Raw genomic sequence first — 18,836 nt, 5'->3', positions numbered from 1 at the left:
TTGTTTTTCTAGGTGCGTTGTATACAGAGAATGTAGGCCTGTAACAATGGATGGTTTAATCAGTCATTCAATTCTTACTACAAGACTGAGTCTGCATAAAATATACCACAGGTCTGATAAGCCTCTTAACGTTACACAAGGAAATTCCGGGTTCGATCCCGGGTCTGGTCAAATGGGATTTGTGGTGGACAAAGTGGCGCTGAGGCAGGTTTTCTCCGAGTACTTCGGTTTCCCCTGCCAATCTTCATTCCATCAATTGCTCCACAATCACCCTCACCTATCATCTGGGGCTGGTACAATAGGCCAGAAGTGGCCGCAGTACAAGGGACTTAGTCCCACCCCACTAGCAATTAAGAAAAAATAATACATAAGGCAATGAAAGGACGACGAGGAAAAGTGAAACGAAGCGCTACATTCACGGATTTCCATCAATTCGCAAATACGTGTAGGACTGCAAATTATCGATGTTAATTGATTTCATTAATGGACATACGTAACAGTTTCCTTTCCTCACGACGATATGAAATTCGAAACACGTGGATAATCCATGACACAACACATATCCTCGGTTTTCCCGCTAACGACGCTAATTCTTCAGACAAACGTTTCCATAACATTCTGTTCCAACAGTTGCATACACATACGTGTACATATCCTTCCCCACCTCGAACCGGTCGAAGGAGTTGGAAGGCAACATCCGTTTCCTGCCGAGACTATCAAATCATTGGCCTGGCGGGGTTAGTAACTAAATGTATTGTGTCTATGTATGATTGTTCTTACGCTGTTCAGTAAGCTGCATTTTGTTATTATTATTATTTTACTCCAACTGGGTATTCACTCGGTGGCAGTAGATCTTACACTGATACAGACAAGGAAAGACTATAACATAAAGGGAACAATACAAAACAAAGTACATACAATAAGCAAGGTACAAAGTGCAAATCCAAACATACAGTCATAAAAGAGCACGTGCTTGTATTCGTTTCACTGCACTCGAATAAGGACACTTCACATTACTTCACTTTATTCATTCAACTCCGCCTAAGGCCTCTTTACTTGTAACAGCTTTCCTAACCCTCTTTCTAAAAGTGTTAGTTTGCATGGGAAAGGCGCTACTATGCCTGCAGGTAAACTGTTCCAATCTATTTTATGTGAGAGTTCCATCTTCTGGGTTATAACGCTGTGTAGTCCGTTGAAAGTAAACCGATGTTTCGGAGGAACATGTCGCCTCCATCTTCTGGGATCAATAAGCCAAGCAAGAAACCAGCTGTGCTTGCCACCTGCTTTCAGGCTGGTTTCTTGCTTGGCTTATTTTCCGACCATGAAGACAGAGGCGACATGTTCCTCCGAAACATCATTTGACTTTCAACGGACCACACGGCATTATAACCTAGAAGACAGAACACTTCATAAGCACCGCTGTGACAGACTCAAATCCTACATATTGCATTCATGTGTTTAATGAGTTATACGAGATCGTCAGAAGAATCACTACTCCCCCTGGAGTACTGGTTGGCTGAAGGTACAAATCAACAGAAAATACTTCTCTCTGATCGACTGAAATGTGTTATCTGGTTACCTTCGGTTGCGAAGGAGAAGGCAAAGATGAGATATTTGTAGTGTTTCTTGTTAACGGTATGTCCGTATTTTGTAAAGAAAGGTACACTTATGTCCGCCTGTCAGTCTCTCTTCACCTGATCAATTTAAGTCCAACCACTTTCATGAAACTTGGTACGAATACCATGCCACGAAAAGCTTCCCCGATCTTCGTACTTTTTAACCACCTACCATTAATAATATTAACACGCCAACCTTGAAAATTTCAGAACTGGGAATGGAACCAATGCATTTAATGCATAATTCTAAAATTCTGAGTCGTAGCATAAGAGATTTTCCAAATGGGTGACTTTTTAAGGTAATTTCTGTCGAATTGAAGGAACGGCAAGATGGCTGCAGGAAATGTAACCTATATTTTGTTTCCTTTTTGATGGCAGTAACTAATCAAGCACCCGAACTAATCTAGTTTCATTTTATAAAAATAATTAGAGTTCTGCATGACGTCAAAAACGAAGTTGCTGACTGCAAAACTTTAAATACAGGAAGTCTTTGAAGGAAAGTACACGTAGTCATCATACGTTCAGCCCGAAACTTATTCTTTATCTGAATTTAGATGTGACCCTCCTGAAAATGACTGAATTCGCACTTCAGATTTCAGAGATTTTTAGAATTGCTGTCTGAGGTTTCTCCGATGGATGAATATACCATAAAAATTGCCAATAATTAGCAGACTAGTAATTATATTTTCTACGAAGTTTCTATCTATACAGTGCACTCGTAGAATCATGAGAGAAAGCCCAAGATATTAAGGTGGCACTGGTCCAAATATTACATAAATTAAATTAACAAATGTTTAAAATAAAAAGGTATTACATATTTAGTTTTCGAGTTATCGTTTGAAACAGTGCCTGATGTCTATACGCCTTTGTACTGTTTATAACTGACGACAGAAACACATTTCGTAACATGCTGGTTTCTTAGGGTGTTGTTACACCCCCTTCCCATTTAGCCACCCACTCACCAAGCTGGGAGATCCCCATGTGCCGGCAACCCTCAATTACGTATTTATTAACACAATCACCACTGGCTTCTTCCGCCCCTAACATGAAGACGCGCTACGCCATAGTAACAAGGGACAAGGAAAGAAACCACCTGGGGGGGGGGACCTTGACTTATATAGTTTCTTAATATTCGAACATATATGAAAGAAATAAAATGTGGACTGAATTCAACTGGCACACAATAGGATTCACTGGAAGGTTGCTGTGAACACAGTAATGAAACTTTGGGTTGCGGTATGAGAATTTCTTGATCAGCTGGGTGGCTATCAGATTCTAGAAAATTCTGATCCATGGAATTAGAGAAAACATTCATTTATATCTTTATTCAACGTAGAAGATCTAACGTAGCAAAACAAATAAAAAAGTAAATCGCCTTCTACATTAATGTTCAGATCACCACACCAAACGTCTTCAAAATCCTGCCGGTGGTTTCAAGGGCTGTGATGTACACGTAGACAGACATCCGTTGTGCGATTCGTTCATGCACCGAGTGCAAACAGGACTAAATTGTTTTTGTATGTTCATGAATTATGGATGTATACACTGTACATTACTTACGTATACAACAGCATGAGATGCTGAACTGAGTCCCGTTTCGTCACTGACTCGTTTTGAAAAGTATCATGGTAACTGCCACAACACAGCCGTTTAACAGTAAAACCCCAGAATGAAATTACAGTACTGCCTGTTGATGTTTACAGCTCATATTATTTTACTAATGCTCTTCGCACGACCTGACCAAGAAATATATTCAGCTATACAACGACATGGCATCAGTTGCAGAGTGTATGTAATAAGGAATGAGACGGCAGGCCGATAATCATGTTTGATTTGTGAATAACTGGGAATAAGCTAGTTGCCTGTTTCGTGTTATCAACATGAAACCTGTCTGTAGTAGCGTTTGCAGACTTGCCTCATCTCGTATGCTCTCTCAGTATGAATTGAATATGAAATTATTATTAAACTGAGATTTCCACCAAATATTGATCAAAGTCAGCTGAAAGCTTACTTCTATTTGAACTCTGACGTAAATCCAGCTAGGCTCTAGTTCTGTTTGATGTGGTATATCACCGACCAGAACTGCAATCTTGTTTGTTACTTGTCGCTACGTAACCTATACAACTGAAAAAAAGCGTCACTAAATCAATCTACACAAATTTTTGTTATTTCGATCTCGTTTTAGACTGAAAAGTACATTCTTGCTTCGGCATGGTAGGACATCAGACAGGATATAAAAACATTCTTCTACCCCAAGTACTGCACTTCTGTTCACTTCACTGAATAGTCAGGGACTCTGGCAGCCTTCTCAAATTCAGTCAGAAAGTATGGATGTTTTAAATATTTTGTGGGATTCACTAAATGGGAAATGCCCCATATACTTACCATCTACATATCTTGGATAACAAAACGGAAAATGAGAACATACAGCCCAAACCAAGCGGTTTAACAACGGCCTTAAACCAAACCGTTTTGTATTTTATATAGGCTGATTATCGATGTGCCGATCGCAGTAGCCGCACGGTCTAAGGCATGAAATTCTCTTTGAAAGCTCGAAAACTGGAATCGTGGGTGGTTCGAATCCTACTCTAAGCACAGACGTTTGTTTGTGTTAGGTAGCGGCCTTGCGATGGGCTGATCCCCCGTCCAAGGAGTCCTACCGTCTATCTAAGCTTAAGAAACTGAAGTGAAACGAAGCGTTTCAAGGATGTCCTATTCTCCAAGTGGGGACTACAGAAGAAGAAGAAGAAGAAGAAGAAGAAGAAGATGAGGAGGAGGAGGAGGAAGAAGATTATCAACGTAAAAATAATTTAACTCAGAATTCATAATATAGTGTTTGGTATAACTGATTTGGAATGGCTGTTGCGTCTTTTTGGTGGCAGACTATTATGACAGTTTTGTTGGGTTGGCATGTTTTCCTTTGTTAACTCATGCGGCCAAGTTATGGACTTCATACACTTACTTTGTATGTTTCCATGGTTCTGATCTTCTTTCTGAGTTACATACGCCCTATTATTTCGCCTTGAAACTGCTCATGTTCGTGTCAATTCTTGGTGTATTCAAAGGGACGCTTCAACACTTGCCTATTCCAGACATTTTGCATCAAGGCTAAAACGAACTGCGAAGAAGTTGCAATTAGCATTCATTCATAGCAATGCTGTAATGAAAGGAATTGTACCACTGCACTCGAGAAAGCAATCTTAACGGCCTTTACGATGCAATTCTGCATACAACAGTTGCCTAATGCTGGTAGCGCAGCCAGCAGTCCCTAATTCTATGCATTTATGATGACTCTGTTGGCGCATTACTGCACTCTCTCATTAAGAAGCAAATGAACCAATTACGATATGGGGACGCTGATGGCAACGATGATTTGTTGTTTAAGAGGTTTAAGCACATTCAACTGTTTTGATTTTCAAGATGGTCAGTACGTTAAAATGTCGGTGCAAACACGTTGCACATATACAGCTGATCTTGAATATGTTACGTTGGAAATGAAATCGATTACTGTTCAGTATTCCACTGATGGTTGCTGAATGTTGCACAATTACGTCCGTCTGACCGGTATGGCTAATTTCTACAAAATCGACTGTACATACCGTTATTTTACTGAAGATATCACCTATGCAGTTTTATTTCGGAAGGCAGTCTTCGTAAATTACTTAAATTTAATTCTTAGTCAGTCGTTAGGACTCCTTGGACGGGGGATCAACCCGTCGCAAGGCCTCTACCTACACATAAAACAACCTAAACATAAAATAAACGTACACAGGTATCCATGACTTGAGTGGATTCGAACCCACAACCCCAGTGTTCGAGTGGGTGAAGACAGTTCATGGCTTATACTTCGCGGCCATTGGGATCGGCGCAAATCTTATTTTGCCTCTCACAGATTAGATACGGAGATGGTACAATAAGTAACATGGATTTAGTATCAAGGACGTGAGAAAGATTAAAAGCTTTCTGCATTATAAGACCACGGATGTTTTATTTACGAAATTCATTTATCTTGAAGATATATTCTAGCACAGACTGCCAATTCTGTATATGAGATTACTACCGTATTAAAAATTTGCAAATATCATTCTTAGGTCTGAGTGGAAGCTGCAGTTATTTTGGAATATTAAATGTGAAAATTGGGCACCCTTATATAGTAATATAAAATGCCTTATTTTTAATCTCCCCCTTGTAAAATTAACACACTAAGCACAAACACTGGGATGCAGGAAAATGAAAATCTTAAGTGTTGTAATTCTGCCTGAGACTACGAGTATCCCACATTTGAAATTGAACGCGAACGCATACTGTCTGTCTGTCTATCCGTCCGTCCGTCCATCCATCGCTCTACAGCCCTTTGGGATGGGGTAGCGCATTTGGTTGAGACACTATGCTACAAGCCGGAAGGTTTCAGGTTCGATTCCCGATGAGTGTATTGGATGTTTCAATTGACCTAATCCTTCCATCCGCACTATAGCCCTGGGAGCGACTCAGCCTCTAACAGAAAATGAGTACAACGAATCTTCCTGGGGTAATGGGCGGCCAGAGCGTAAGGCTAACCTCACCGCCACCTTTGAGCCGATTGTCTAGAAAAATGTGGAAGCCTCGACACCCTATTGACCTCCACGGCCTGTTACAGGGATAGTTTTACCTTTACCTTTTGAGGTTCTATAGCACTTTGTTGGACCCTGGCCACTTTTTCAGTTTAGTAATCCTATACACAATCAGTAGGACTTCTTAGAGGGGGGATCAGCCTGTCGCATGGCCTCTACCTACATAAAGGACAACACAAACACAGAATAAGAGCACACAAACATCCATGTCAAGGGTGCGATTCGAACCCACGACCCCAGCGTTCGAGCGGACTAAGACGGTTCATGCCTTAGACCGCGCGGCCACTGTGATCGGCTCCAGGTATATTTTCTAGACTTAATTCGACGAACGCCTGCCACATTTAGCGTTCCTCACTCGACGTGGTAACCATGAGAGAGCAAAGCAACCTCTCTCCTAGTTTCTACACAATGGAAGTAATGACATTCATGCAAAGACGTCACCATTGCCAACAAAGTACTGTCACTCATGTTTCCTCTTGACTCTTCTTTTATTAAATACGCGATGAGTGCCTAATTGCAATATTCCGGAAAAATAAAAATATACAGATTCTCAAGACAAGTGATAAATGTTTTCTGTTAAATTATGTGGAATTTACCCAATCTTATCTCACAGTTGATCTATGGATTTATTATATCTTGGAAGATTCGTGCACCGAGCGAAGGAGCGCGTGGCACAGTTAAGTTATCTTCTAAATTGTATAGCGTACTGACGATTTGTGAAAGGCATCGATTCAATACATTTTAACTGAACTGCATTTCGTGGAATAATTTATGGTACTGCGAGCATATAAGAATAAGTTCTGGGAATAACTAATCGCCTATTTTCCTGTCACTACGATTTTGATATTTGATGCAACAAACAGAAACTTTGGTACGTACGCATAATGCAGTAAAACAAAAATGCAATATGAGAGGCTGCAGTGTTTGTATTACTAATGGGACGGATTTATGAAGTGCGCCGTTGAGATGGGCTCAGGTGGCACGATATACACACCAAATTTCATGACGATACGGTCATCAATTCAAGCACTGTTAAAATGATTGCTCCAACTATCTGAGGCTGCAATGCTGGTATTACTGATGGTACGGATTTACAAGGTATGCCTTTGAGATGACAACAGGTTACATGACGTACATACAGCATTCCATTAAGATTGGTACAGACGTTCAAGCAATATTAAGGTTTTGCTAAGTAATCTGAGAAGCTTCAATGTTTGTATTAATGATGGGAGGGATTTACGACGTGTACCGTTGAGATGGGCTAAAGTGCAGTAATATAAAACACTAAGTTTCATAAATATCGGTTCAGGCGTTCAAAATTAAGGTGATAAGACACACACACAGACAGCAATGTGATCTCATACGCCTACTTCTATTTTTTCAAAATACGGAATGTCGGCAAAAAATAAAAATTTGATTTTAAATTTCATGACTAGACCTGCCAACATATGTATGTCCTATTTCCGGATATTTCCCAGTACAGACCGTAGTTTTATGTCTGGCCTATTGATTGTGGAGTGAGGAGAAGTATGGTAAAATGTATTGGGGCAGTGGTTGCAGCTACAGCAAGAGAGGAAGGGGGACGCATTATAATTAAGGACCCTGACAAATCCATACTCTCCCGCTGACATAAAAATTGTATCCTTATATCAAAGGGCTCGACTAAATCCAATGTGCATCCTGGTAAGGCAGTATGATCGCATGAGAACTGATGTTCCTTTCGCCCTACACAACGGAACAGACGTGCACCTGAACCTCAAGTTCGTGCAAGGAGAATGTCAGCATTTAAACTGCTGCATCCGCACTCACAATCTTCACATGTGAGAGATACCTGTGACCAATCTCGTGAGGATAACTGAGGAGCTATTCCAAGGAAATAGCAGCTCCGGGCTAGAAAACCGTGATTAACGGCAGTGGGGATTCGTTGCGCTGACCACGCGACACCTCCCATCCGCTAAAATTGACACGAACTTCGCCGACAAGCGGCGATCGCTCGGTCGGTATTGTTCGCCTGCGGACTAAAGCCACTGAGTTTTCTTTTGTGGTGTACTTTTTAGATGCACATTAAGTTCCCTCTGAAGGCAGAATATTAGTGTTTAAACGTATGAACATGTAAGCTACTGACCTACTGCAGGAATTTTCAGGCTTTGTAATACCACAATTCCCGAAAATACTCGAATTTATGCAATCCGCAATTTCTGCCGCTCCGCGAGAAGTGCATTTCTGCAAACTGTTACACGTATCTGACTGTACAGTGCTAACTTTACTTACAATTAGCTATGAAATGTTCCTGTACAGTCACAAAAGGATTGGCGAAACGCGTCGCCGACTGCTACATTTTTCGAAGGCACATATATTTAATGTTGCTGACTTGTCGAATATGTGTGTGTGTGTGTGTGGATACAACTGTAGTTTCGGTAATTCTTGACAAATTGTGGACCTCTCTTAGAATAGGTAGCGATCCCCTGGAGGGGTCCTCGACCCAAGCTTGACCACCATGCCTTGGTAAAATTCTAACCGTCTTGCGGCGTTCGAGTTAATCAGGAAAGTAGGTCTATCACTCATTCATGGTGCTGAATCCTTCTTGAGAAGCCGTCAATTGTGCAGCTACTCAAAAACTTTCCCAGCACTTTATGGAACCCGAAGGTTCATTACCGTGTTCCCTATCCTGAGCCAGATCGATCCAGTCCATACGATCCTATCTAAGATCCATTTTAATATTGTCCACCCACCTACGTCTTGGTCAATGTAGGTCTATATTTATACAAATACAACTAATGTTCATAGTACTTCAATATACGTCGCGAGTGAATGGTTAGCACTCCTGCTTCGTATTCAGGATATCTCTGGTTCAATTCTCGGTTCAGGGCTTGGGTCATTCTTATGACTTCTTGTGCTTCTTCCCATCCCATGCGAAGGCCTCAGTGGTCTTGACACCGGGGTTCACTGGTGTATATCATTACCGTAATTAGGAACGTTACGGTCGAGTGCCTGCATTTCTGTTTCGTATTCGCATTGAAATCTAGGCCCAGAAGCCGACTGTTCTAACTGAAGTTCGCGATATTCGTGAAATCCTTCAAGACAAGTGCTCCTTCCTTCCTCGTCTTTCTTAGTTCATCGGGAAAATATCCTACGTGAGTATTTCCTCGAGTTATGTGGGCCAAAGAACCAACAAATAGCTGGGCTATCAGCACACTGAAGACGAAGAGGGTAAGAGATAGTGCGAAGAAGAAACGGTCATCAAGTAACTTCTTTGACCCTCAATCCGAGATTCCCCACATCACTGACGCCACGTCCGGTTTCCTGAGTACAAAACATGGGAGAAGTAAGCTACAGTGGCGATGGCAGTGGTAGTTTGGGAACTAAAACTCTTGTAAAAGAGCAAACATTCGGCGCCTTGAATGTCAAAGTCGTCATTGGACACCATTTGGTGCCAGTTCAACCCAATTCACATCACAACAGGATTCCTTATGATTTACACGATTTAGTGTGTTTTCTTTCCATTCCCAGTTTTCCTAATGTCTACCTCCCAAGCTATTTCAGGGTCAAAATGTTTGGTGAATTGTTGCTTCCCCCATTCGAGCTACATGCCCAATCCTACTGATTTACTTACGCTGTAGAAATTGCTCGTTATTCAATAATTTCGATCCCACTTCCTTTATCTTTTTCTTGGTAAGCTAAACATGCTTTTATTTCGCGTCTAAGTACTCGTTGTATTATTTTACTGTTATTTCGGGCTCTTGTGAGAACCATATTGAACTTTCGGAAAATTTCTGACCAGCTATGCAACTATCAGTTTCTCAAGGCGGGCTCTGCTCCACGGGGTTAGTTGTTTCATTATTATTGTTTACATATTAGGGACCCGCAAATACTGTTGTACCGAGACGTACGAGGTAATGAGTATCTTCAACTACAAGGCGAACTTAACAGTCCTATACTAACAAAGCTTCTTGGAAAACGTTTGCTTATGTTATAAAACGAACTTACCTGGTACCGAAGATATTTTTCTACCTAGCCTTCTTTAATCCCAGCGAACACCACCACTGATACAGTTTGTTTCGAACAAACTTTCTGGCATCGGTTACTTTTACTTATTAGATATTATATATTGAAGTACGAATGAAAGCACAATAATTGTTTCTATGATCATTTAAGTCAACACTTTTCTTCTGTACTTGTGAATTTCTGTTTGAAATGACGCGTAGATAAGATCACCACTAGATCCATTCACATGTTCACTAACAATGAAGTTATCGTGACCTGTATTAATTTATTTTGGCCCACACAAAGTGACATTCTCTCTCGAAGTTCCCCGCCCTCTTGTTTAGCTGTAACTGAAAGCGAACTTCACATGAAGTAATCTTACGGCAACTCCTGATGTCACAGTGTATATCTCTTGCAAGGAGAGGCGTAATGAGGGGAGGTGGAGGAGGAGGAGGAAGTCGGCACCGATTGCTTCAAACTAACAGTGGCTTATGTCGTAGAATACATTTTACGTTTCCTGTAGTTTCATGTTGTTTCTTAACTTCTAAGGCGTAGTATAGTGTTTCCTAACTATTCAAAAGAATCTTTCCAAAGACGCACAAGGCCATCAATACCAGCTCATGATCAGTTCTGATGTTGCTGCCGGGTCGTCGACCTGAAATCTTTTTCAGCTGAAAGCGAAGTCAGTAGAAAAATTAAAAAAGAAAAGGGGGGGGGGGTTTTTCGGGTTTCATGTGCAGCCCGATTCGAGTCAACACAGCATACCTTTTAAGAACATCAACACTGCGCTGAAAATGTACAGGGCCCACTAATTCTTGAAGCGTAATAAAACCACGAAACCTATCAGTCAAAATAATCAGTGTCCTGGCCAGGATTCGAACTGAGCATTTCCCGAATACAAGTCATTAACGTTAGAGCCAAGAAGAGTCAAGTTGCTCAGTGCAAACCTGTTTCAGCACTGATAGTTTACAACAGTGATTGTGACCTCTGCGGTCTAGTGTCACGAGTTCCTGGCTACAGAGCCAGAGGTCCCGGGTTCGATTCCCCGGATCTGTCAGCTTTTCTGAGAAGCAGTGGGTCTGAAACGGGGTCCACTGAGCCTCGTGAGGATAATTGAGGCGCTATTTCAAGGAAATAGCGGCTCCTTACTAGAAAACCGAGATTAACGGCCGTGGGGATCCTGACCCCGGGACATCCTCTATCCACTAAAGCTGGCACTAACTTCACCGACAATCGGCGGTCGCTCGGTCGGTATAGTTCGCTTGCGGACTACAGGCCACGGAGTTTGATTTTGTTTGTTTGATTCCTAGATTGTTTTCCTCTATACCCAGGGATTACATGAGGTTTCCGTGCAGGTTCATTTCAGGGTAACACATTGAGTTTTGTTGGGACTGTAACTTCGTTACCATTCCTACAAAGAACAAGTCAGAGACACATGTGCTATTTAGAAAGGCTGTTGTATTGAAGCAAGCAAAATAATGAACATGAGACGCAAGATAAGCTAGTGCGTGCATTTCGGTTGTGGAAAGAAGATAGCACAGTGCTTTATTTGCTAAGTAGCAGACCGTACAAGTCTTTTTGTCCCTTATTTATAGATATAAGCGCAAAAATACCGTTGCAAAGTCAATCACGCTACAAATATGAGATAACACTGTGTAGATAGTCAGAAATCAGCTTGTACTTATGTTGACCATATCGAAACTAATGTCCAATTAAAGCTGTACGCCGTAATAAAGCCGGTGTTTTACAGTGTGTATCAGTCTTGTGGTGGGGGCACGCGATAGCGTAGTTGGTTGAGGCACTGTGCTACAAGCCGGAAGGTCGCGGGTTCAAGTCCCGATGAGGTCGTTGAGTTTTATTCAATTTACCTAATCCTTCCAGCCGCACTATGGCCCTGGGGTCGAATCACCATCTAACAGAAATGAGTACCAGGAATTAATTAAATAATTTTCCTGGGGAGTAAAGCGCGGCCGGCGCGTAAGGCTGACAACCTTACCGCCATCTTTGAGCCGACTGCCGACTGTCTAGATAATGTGGGACCCTCAACGTCTCACAACCCTATGGGCCTTCACGCCCGTTACAGTGATAGCTTTACTTTTTTTTTTTTTTTACCAGTTTGTGGTACGATACCGCTTTTGATAAAATTGACAAAGTTTGATTTGAACTTCAAGCAAAGAGGATAGGGAATCAAATTCGCACACCAAATCTTAGTATAGATACTCCAGTACCAATGTTCATCGAAGTACAATCAGAAATTTTGGACGAACCGAGCAAGTTGGCTCAGGCCATAACCCTTCCAATTTCTATTCGTGAAGGCGGCCAGTTCGAACCTCGGCCGGGAAACCGATTATCATGACTGAGGTCCATCGTGATTTTCCTCGTCCCTCAAAGCATATTCCTGGACAGTGCCTTTAAATTATGGCACGGCTGTCTCTTTCCACATTCTTTCCAATTCATTGTTCACTTTCATCCTACCATTCGCGCTGTAGTGGAGTTACTGACAAACAAAAAAGAAAACAATGAACTCCGTGGTTTTAGTCAGCAAGCGAATTATACCGACCGAGCGACCGCCGCTTGTCGGCGAAGTTAGTGCCAAGTTTAGCGGATAGAGAGTGTCACGTGGTCAGCGAAATGAATCCCCAAATCAATTTCGGTTTTCTAGACCGGAGCCGCTATTTTCTTGAAATAGCTCCTCAATTATCCTCACAAGGCTGAGTGGACACCGTTCCAGACCCATTACTTCTCAGCGTCGTTAAATAAATTACAAATAAATACAATTGAAACATAGGGACATGTGTAGGACAAACAATACCAATCCAGTTGTTCGATGTATTTCGTCCCTTTCCTCTTCTTACCACTAAAGTGTGTATTGGTGTCATCTGCTGATACTGCACTAACTTTTTCAAGGAGACTTAATTTCTGTAACACTTCTAACATATACGACGGTCATACTGAAAGTATGAGCAACAATTTTTTGTAAAATAACATGCTTTATTATTGACAAACCAAATACACCACCTCAATCTACAGACCTTTCTTTATTTTTCCACATAATCGCCACTTCTTTGTACACATTTCTCCCAGCGTTCTGAGAGTTTGAAAATTCACCTTCTGTAAAATTCTATTCCAGCCATCCGAAGATACTGAGGCACTGCTTTCTGAATTGCCTCTTGTCTCAAAACGTTGTCCACGCAGCTGATCCTTCACAAATCCGAAAGGATGGTAGTCGGAGGGTGCCAGATCAGGGATATAGGAGGGGTGAGGAAGAACTTCCCACCCCATCTTTGCAAACGCAGCTGATCCGAGGCGAGCGGCGTGGGGGCGAGCGTTGTCATGCAGGATGATGTTTCGTCCCGGACGTTTATCGCGCAATGCACGTCGGAGCTTGTGCAGCGTCTGGACATAACGAGCAGCATTGATGGTTTGCCCAGGTTCCAGGAATGCGGCCAGAATAAACCCCTCTGCATCCCAGAAGACTGTGCCCATCACCTTCGCAGCTGATGGCACTGTCTTTGCCTTCATTTATGCTGGAGAAGGCAAATGGTGCCATTCCATACTCTGCCGTTTCGTTTCAGGCTCGAAATGGTGAAACCAGCTTTCGTCACCTGTCACAATACAGAGCAAAAAATCATCGCCTTCGTGTCGATATCTCAGCAGCAGTTCTGAGGTGATGGCTTTTCGCTGATCTTTGTGATCTTCGGTCAATAACCGCGGGACCCAACGAGCACAAACATTCCTATAGCCCAAGCTTTCAATCATCTCCTGTACTGCACTGGGCCCTATTCCAAGTTTTCGGGCTATTGTGTCCACAGTCACACGCCTGTCATCTTGAATGATCTCATCCACTCTTTCCTTGTTGCGTTCAGTTGGGGCTGTTCGAGGACGACCGCTCCGAGGCTCATCTTCGATGCTGGTGTTGCCATCTTTAAAATGTTTCACCCATCTTCGAACACTGCTCGCACCCATGCACACACTTCCATAAGCACCCTGAAGTCTCTGGTGAATTTCTGCAGCAGGGATTTCCTCTTTCACAAGAAATTCGATGACAGCACGCTGGTGAAAAGAGATCGTTGTCGGCCATTTTGTTAGGAATGATACTGGTCACGTGATGCAAGCTTTTGACGTCACAAGACACTCAAGGTTAACACGACAGCTGGTTCCACCTACCACCGTACTCTATTTCGTCTGCTGTCCCCAGTTTGCATGCAAAAAATGTTGCTCATGACTTTCGGTACGACCTACGTAAGAAAGCAGTAGATATGAAGTTTAACCATCTAAATTAACTAACTGTACCACCTTGACCATCACACCTTTTTCTGCGTGAAAATATCTAACAATCAGGGGGACTAACTTTTCGTCCAGGTGGTTAGATGAGTCAGTCAATACAGAAATGAAACGATATTCTTTTATCTCTTGAAAAATAAGTTTTGTTGCAAATGGCCCAATAACAATGGTGATTATTGCTCTGCATTTTGTTTGTGAATATGCAAATTTATCGCTGAAAAGTTTTCTCCCGCTAGTGGTTGTACAGTCCATGGATTTGAAGCTGTGGTTATGTGTCTCAGTATGGTACGCAAAGGCTGCTTCCTGTGCTGCTGGCGAGACCTGCTTTTCCATTTCGCTAATATTATTCGTACTTAAGTACGTACGTACTTAAATAAGTTGGAAGTTTTCTTTGAACTGCCAGTTTGTTGTTTTTTTTTTCACCTGACTGACTACGTCCGACCGACCAACATGTGCAATGCGAACATTCGCGTTGCCTAACGTGCATTCAGCATTCCCATTAATACCTTTAATAAACGGATATTCGCTCTTTACTATCATTAACATTGCACTTGCCTTTTGCCATCACTATATGGATGAAAACCGATAAATTCTCGCAGGATGTCACAACACAACGTAACGGTCGACAAAGAATGCAGAGAATGATACAAACGGAACTTCCATTATGGAAGCAAATCGCAATACTACCAACATAAATACAAGAAGACGTTGCCAAATTAGAAACTAATAATTTGTGAAATTGTGTTGTGAATTAGCCACCAGGAGTGTTAATATTATTACAGAAATGCCTATTGCAGAGGATAAAATCCGTTACCGAGCGTTTATCGATAGAAATTAATATTACAGAAGAGCATTTAAAAACGGGGACATTTAAAATAAATCCGGAAGAGAGGGGCATTATATGAAAAAACGGGACTAATGGGAACCCTAGTGGATGAAATGTGTAACGGATGCACTGAACGCTTGGAGGATGTCTAAAGAATAAAACTGTAGATAATATTACGGGGAAGAATGATACGGAAAACTAGGATCGGCTGCGAAACGTACTGTCCAGTTATCGTTTTTCCGGCTGCACGAGGTGGGGAAAGGAGGGGTAGTATCACTGAAGCCCTGGTATCAGTGGAGACATTTTGCTCTTTGTCGCGTGGAACAATGAATTAATAATGTATTCACTTATATCTGTATTTGGCCGCGCCACAGCTCAAGCGGTTAGCCGCTGGCTTCCCACCGCGGCGGCCCGGGTTCGCTTCCGGGTCTGGTCAAGTGGGATTTCTGGTGGACAAATTGGCGCTGGGACAGGTTTTCTCCGAGTACTTCGGTTTCCCCTGCCAATCTTCATTCCACCGACTGCTCCACAATCACTCTCACCTATCATCTGGGGCTGGTACAAAAGGCCAGAAGTGGCCGCAGTACAAGGGACTTAGTCCCACCCCACTAGCAATAAAAAAATATATATCTGTATTTGCAGGATTAAATTTTACAATTTACATATTCAACGGCGGATCAGGATCAAAACTGGTACAACTACTTTCAGAAGCGAAGTTACTTTTTTAGAATGTATAGTATTACCAATGCATTACACAAACTGATCTCGCTGTCATTTTCAGTCACTCCTGCACGAAGTCACCGCAAACCTAGCACAAGAGTCGGTAAGTACGGTCAGTACTGTACTACGATCTTCTGGGACGTGCCTCCATCTGGAGGCAGCAGGTTCCTCCGAAACCTTGATTCTCAGCTAGCACATCCAAAAACATCGCATTTTTGGTATTTACTGTCACGAACACTCAAAACTTGTCAACACACGTTTCCTTGCATTCCCTCAGCATGCATTACCCAGCTGGTTTTATATTTTATTTCATGATTTTGTTTAATGTGAGTTATGTTACTGGGGCACGCGGTAGCGTAGTTCGTTGAGGCACTATGCTACAAGCTGGAAGGTCAAGGTTTCGATTCCGATGATGTCATTGCATTTTTCAATTGACCTAATCCTTCGGGCCGCGCCATGACCGTGGGGTCGACTCGGACTCTGACAGAAATGAGTACCAGGAATCTTCCTGGTGGTAAAAGGCGGCCGGCGCGTAAAGCTGACAACTTCACCGCCATCTGTGAGCCGATTGTCTATAAAATGTTGAAGCATCTCGATGTCTCACAGCCCTGCGGGCTTTCACGGCCTATTACAGGGATAGTTTTATGAGTTACGTTATTTTTTTAGTACGTATGTTTCTTTTTTTTTCTTCTTCATCGAAGTGTGTTTTACCGGTCCTGTCTTAAATTTAATTTCAGAGGTTATAATGCAATCATTATCGAGGTTTGAGAGTGAAAGCAAATTAATCGCAGCTTTTCTTCAGCAATTACGATAATTCAAGCTAAGTTGTTGCATGTTATTTTTCTTCTCTGGCAGGATTTTAAATATGAAAGACAGATGGTTTCCGTACTTATACATTGTAAGAAGAAAAATCATAACGCCAAAATTAATTTTTAATATTTCATTGACTCTACAGGCTATTTCAGACTTGGCCTTCTCTAATCAAATTTTTTTTTTCCTAAATCCTATTCAGACAGATAATAAATCAGCCAAAATCCAAAGGGCGGCATAGGAAATAATGCGGACAAATACTCGTATTCATGCTCAAAGCGTGCGGCCACGCGGGTCGACCCTGTTCAGTCTATTGCTCTTACTTGACCTCTGTTGTGGCAGTAGATTCGTCTTGACCCCAGAGCTGAGCTCACCCTACTTTACAGAATTCTATTATGTGGTTGAAACCAATTGCAGTCGAAGTAAGTGTTATATTACCATGTGTTTGTCTGATAAACGGGATTTGCATAAAAGATTCGCACAATTTTAAATAATAATAATAATAATAATAATAATAATAATAATGTCAAATGTTATAACACGTATCAGTAAATGTATCAACACTGTGTTCTAACCACTCAGTATACTCCTTGTTTGAAATGTGGGGTTTTCATAAAAGAATCGCCTGATTTTAAGCAACAACAACCATCATCATCAGCAGCAGCAGCATTATCGGCAAAACAGCCGATGGCTGAAAAAAAAAACAGCCTTCTTTAGAAAATTCTGTCAGACTTCCCTGAAGTAGACCATCCGGTTTTCACTTATTTGGGTTTCGCAACAGTATTTTTTTTTTTACGGATCAAGGTTGTCAGTCTTGCGTCCAACCCCCAACCTGGAAGACCAGGTCTCTGTATTAAGAGAAAATAGAACAGCATGTATCGGTAAATGTGGCAACACTGTGTTCTTTCACTCATATACGAATAGTTAACTCCAAGCCCGAAATGTTCCCCTACACTTCAGCAAACATGTGGGAGCTGCTTTAAGTCCAAGACTTCCGAACAAGTGGATCAGTAGCTTGGTCATCTAGAAATCCTGATTTAACCATCTTGGACTTTTCTCTTCTGGGAGTGAACACCGTCTACTCCCAAAGAATCCGAAATCCGAATCGTACAAGACGCAGAATCTACGCTGCTATTGAAGCTGTTACACCGGAAATGCTTACGCACGTGTACATTGAAGCTGAATAACAATTTATGCTTGCAGGGTGATACGTGGTGCACATACCGAAATCCATAAAGTTCTGTGAGCGTCATATGGGATTTTTGTGTCTTTTGTATTTAAAAAAATCGTTTTTTATTATTTATCTTAGCTAATTTTTTCTTCGTCTAAGGCATGCATTGTCTTCGCTCGCTCGGAAGCCGAGATCGTGGGTTCGAATCCCACTCAGGACATGGATGTTTTTGTGCGTTTTTCTGTGTTTGTCTACAGGTAGAAGCCTTGCGACGAGCTGATCACTCGCCCAAGGAGTCCTACCGTATGTGTAAGATCTAGAAAAACCGAAGTGAACGGAGAAGTTCATGGAGGTAGGCCTAGGCCCACTGGGGCTGTAGTGCCAAGGGAAAAAAAAATTCTTCAAGGTACCCGATGATACCGTTCTTTTATTTAAAGCCTGTATAAAAAAAGACATTCATTTTCGTTTCATGGATTTAAATTCGATGCAACGAAAGGGTGACCGATGAAAATAAAAGTGTGTCATGTAAAGTAAGAGGTAAAGTAAGCCCTGCCGGCCACGGTAGCCGAGCGGTCTAAGGCATGCACTGTCTTCGCTCGCTGGGAAGCCGTGATCGTGGGTTCTAACGCTACTCAAGGCATGGATGTCTGTATTGCGTGCGTGTATTCTGTGTTTGTGTTGTGTGTGTAGGCCTTGCAACGGGCTGATCCCCCGTCCAACGAGTCCTATTGACTGTGTATAGGATCAAGATACTGAAAAAGTGACAAAGGGCCAACAGAGGGCTGTAGAATAATAATAATAATAATAATAATAAA

The 18,836-nt window shown here is 42.0% G+C and overlaps 1 protein-coding gene across 2 annotated transcripts in view; it reads right to left on the bottom strand.

Annotated features, from left to right (window-relative positions):
- The window catches only part of LOC111867305 (ras-like GTP-binding protein RhoL), a 53,778-nt gene extending 38,672 nt beyond the window's left edge, over positions 1–15,106 (bottom strand). The window contains exon 1 of one of the 2 annotated variants that reach the window (XM_023857040.1): positions 15,050–15,106. The gene's annotated coding sequence lies outside the window, so the exon portion shown is untranslated. Of the gene's footprint in view, positions 1–10,213; positions 10,606–15,049 lie in introns of those variants that run through there. The other variant, XM_023857039.2, reaches the window with a different exon arrangement.
- Positions 15,107–18,836: the final 3,730 nt, after the last annotated feature.

This window comes from Cryptotermes secundus, unplaced genomic scaffold (genome assembly GCF_002891405.2).
Source record: "Cryptotermes secundus unplaced genomic scaffold, Csec_1.0 scaffold1715, whole genome shotgun sequence".
NCBI classification, from domain to species: domain Eukaryota; kingdom Metazoa; phylum Arthropoda; class Insecta; order Blattodea; family Kalotermitidae; genus Cryptotermes; species Cryptotermes secundus.
Note: the sequence above shows the minus strand (reverse complement) of the source record. Positions and strands in the feature narration are given on the sequence as shown.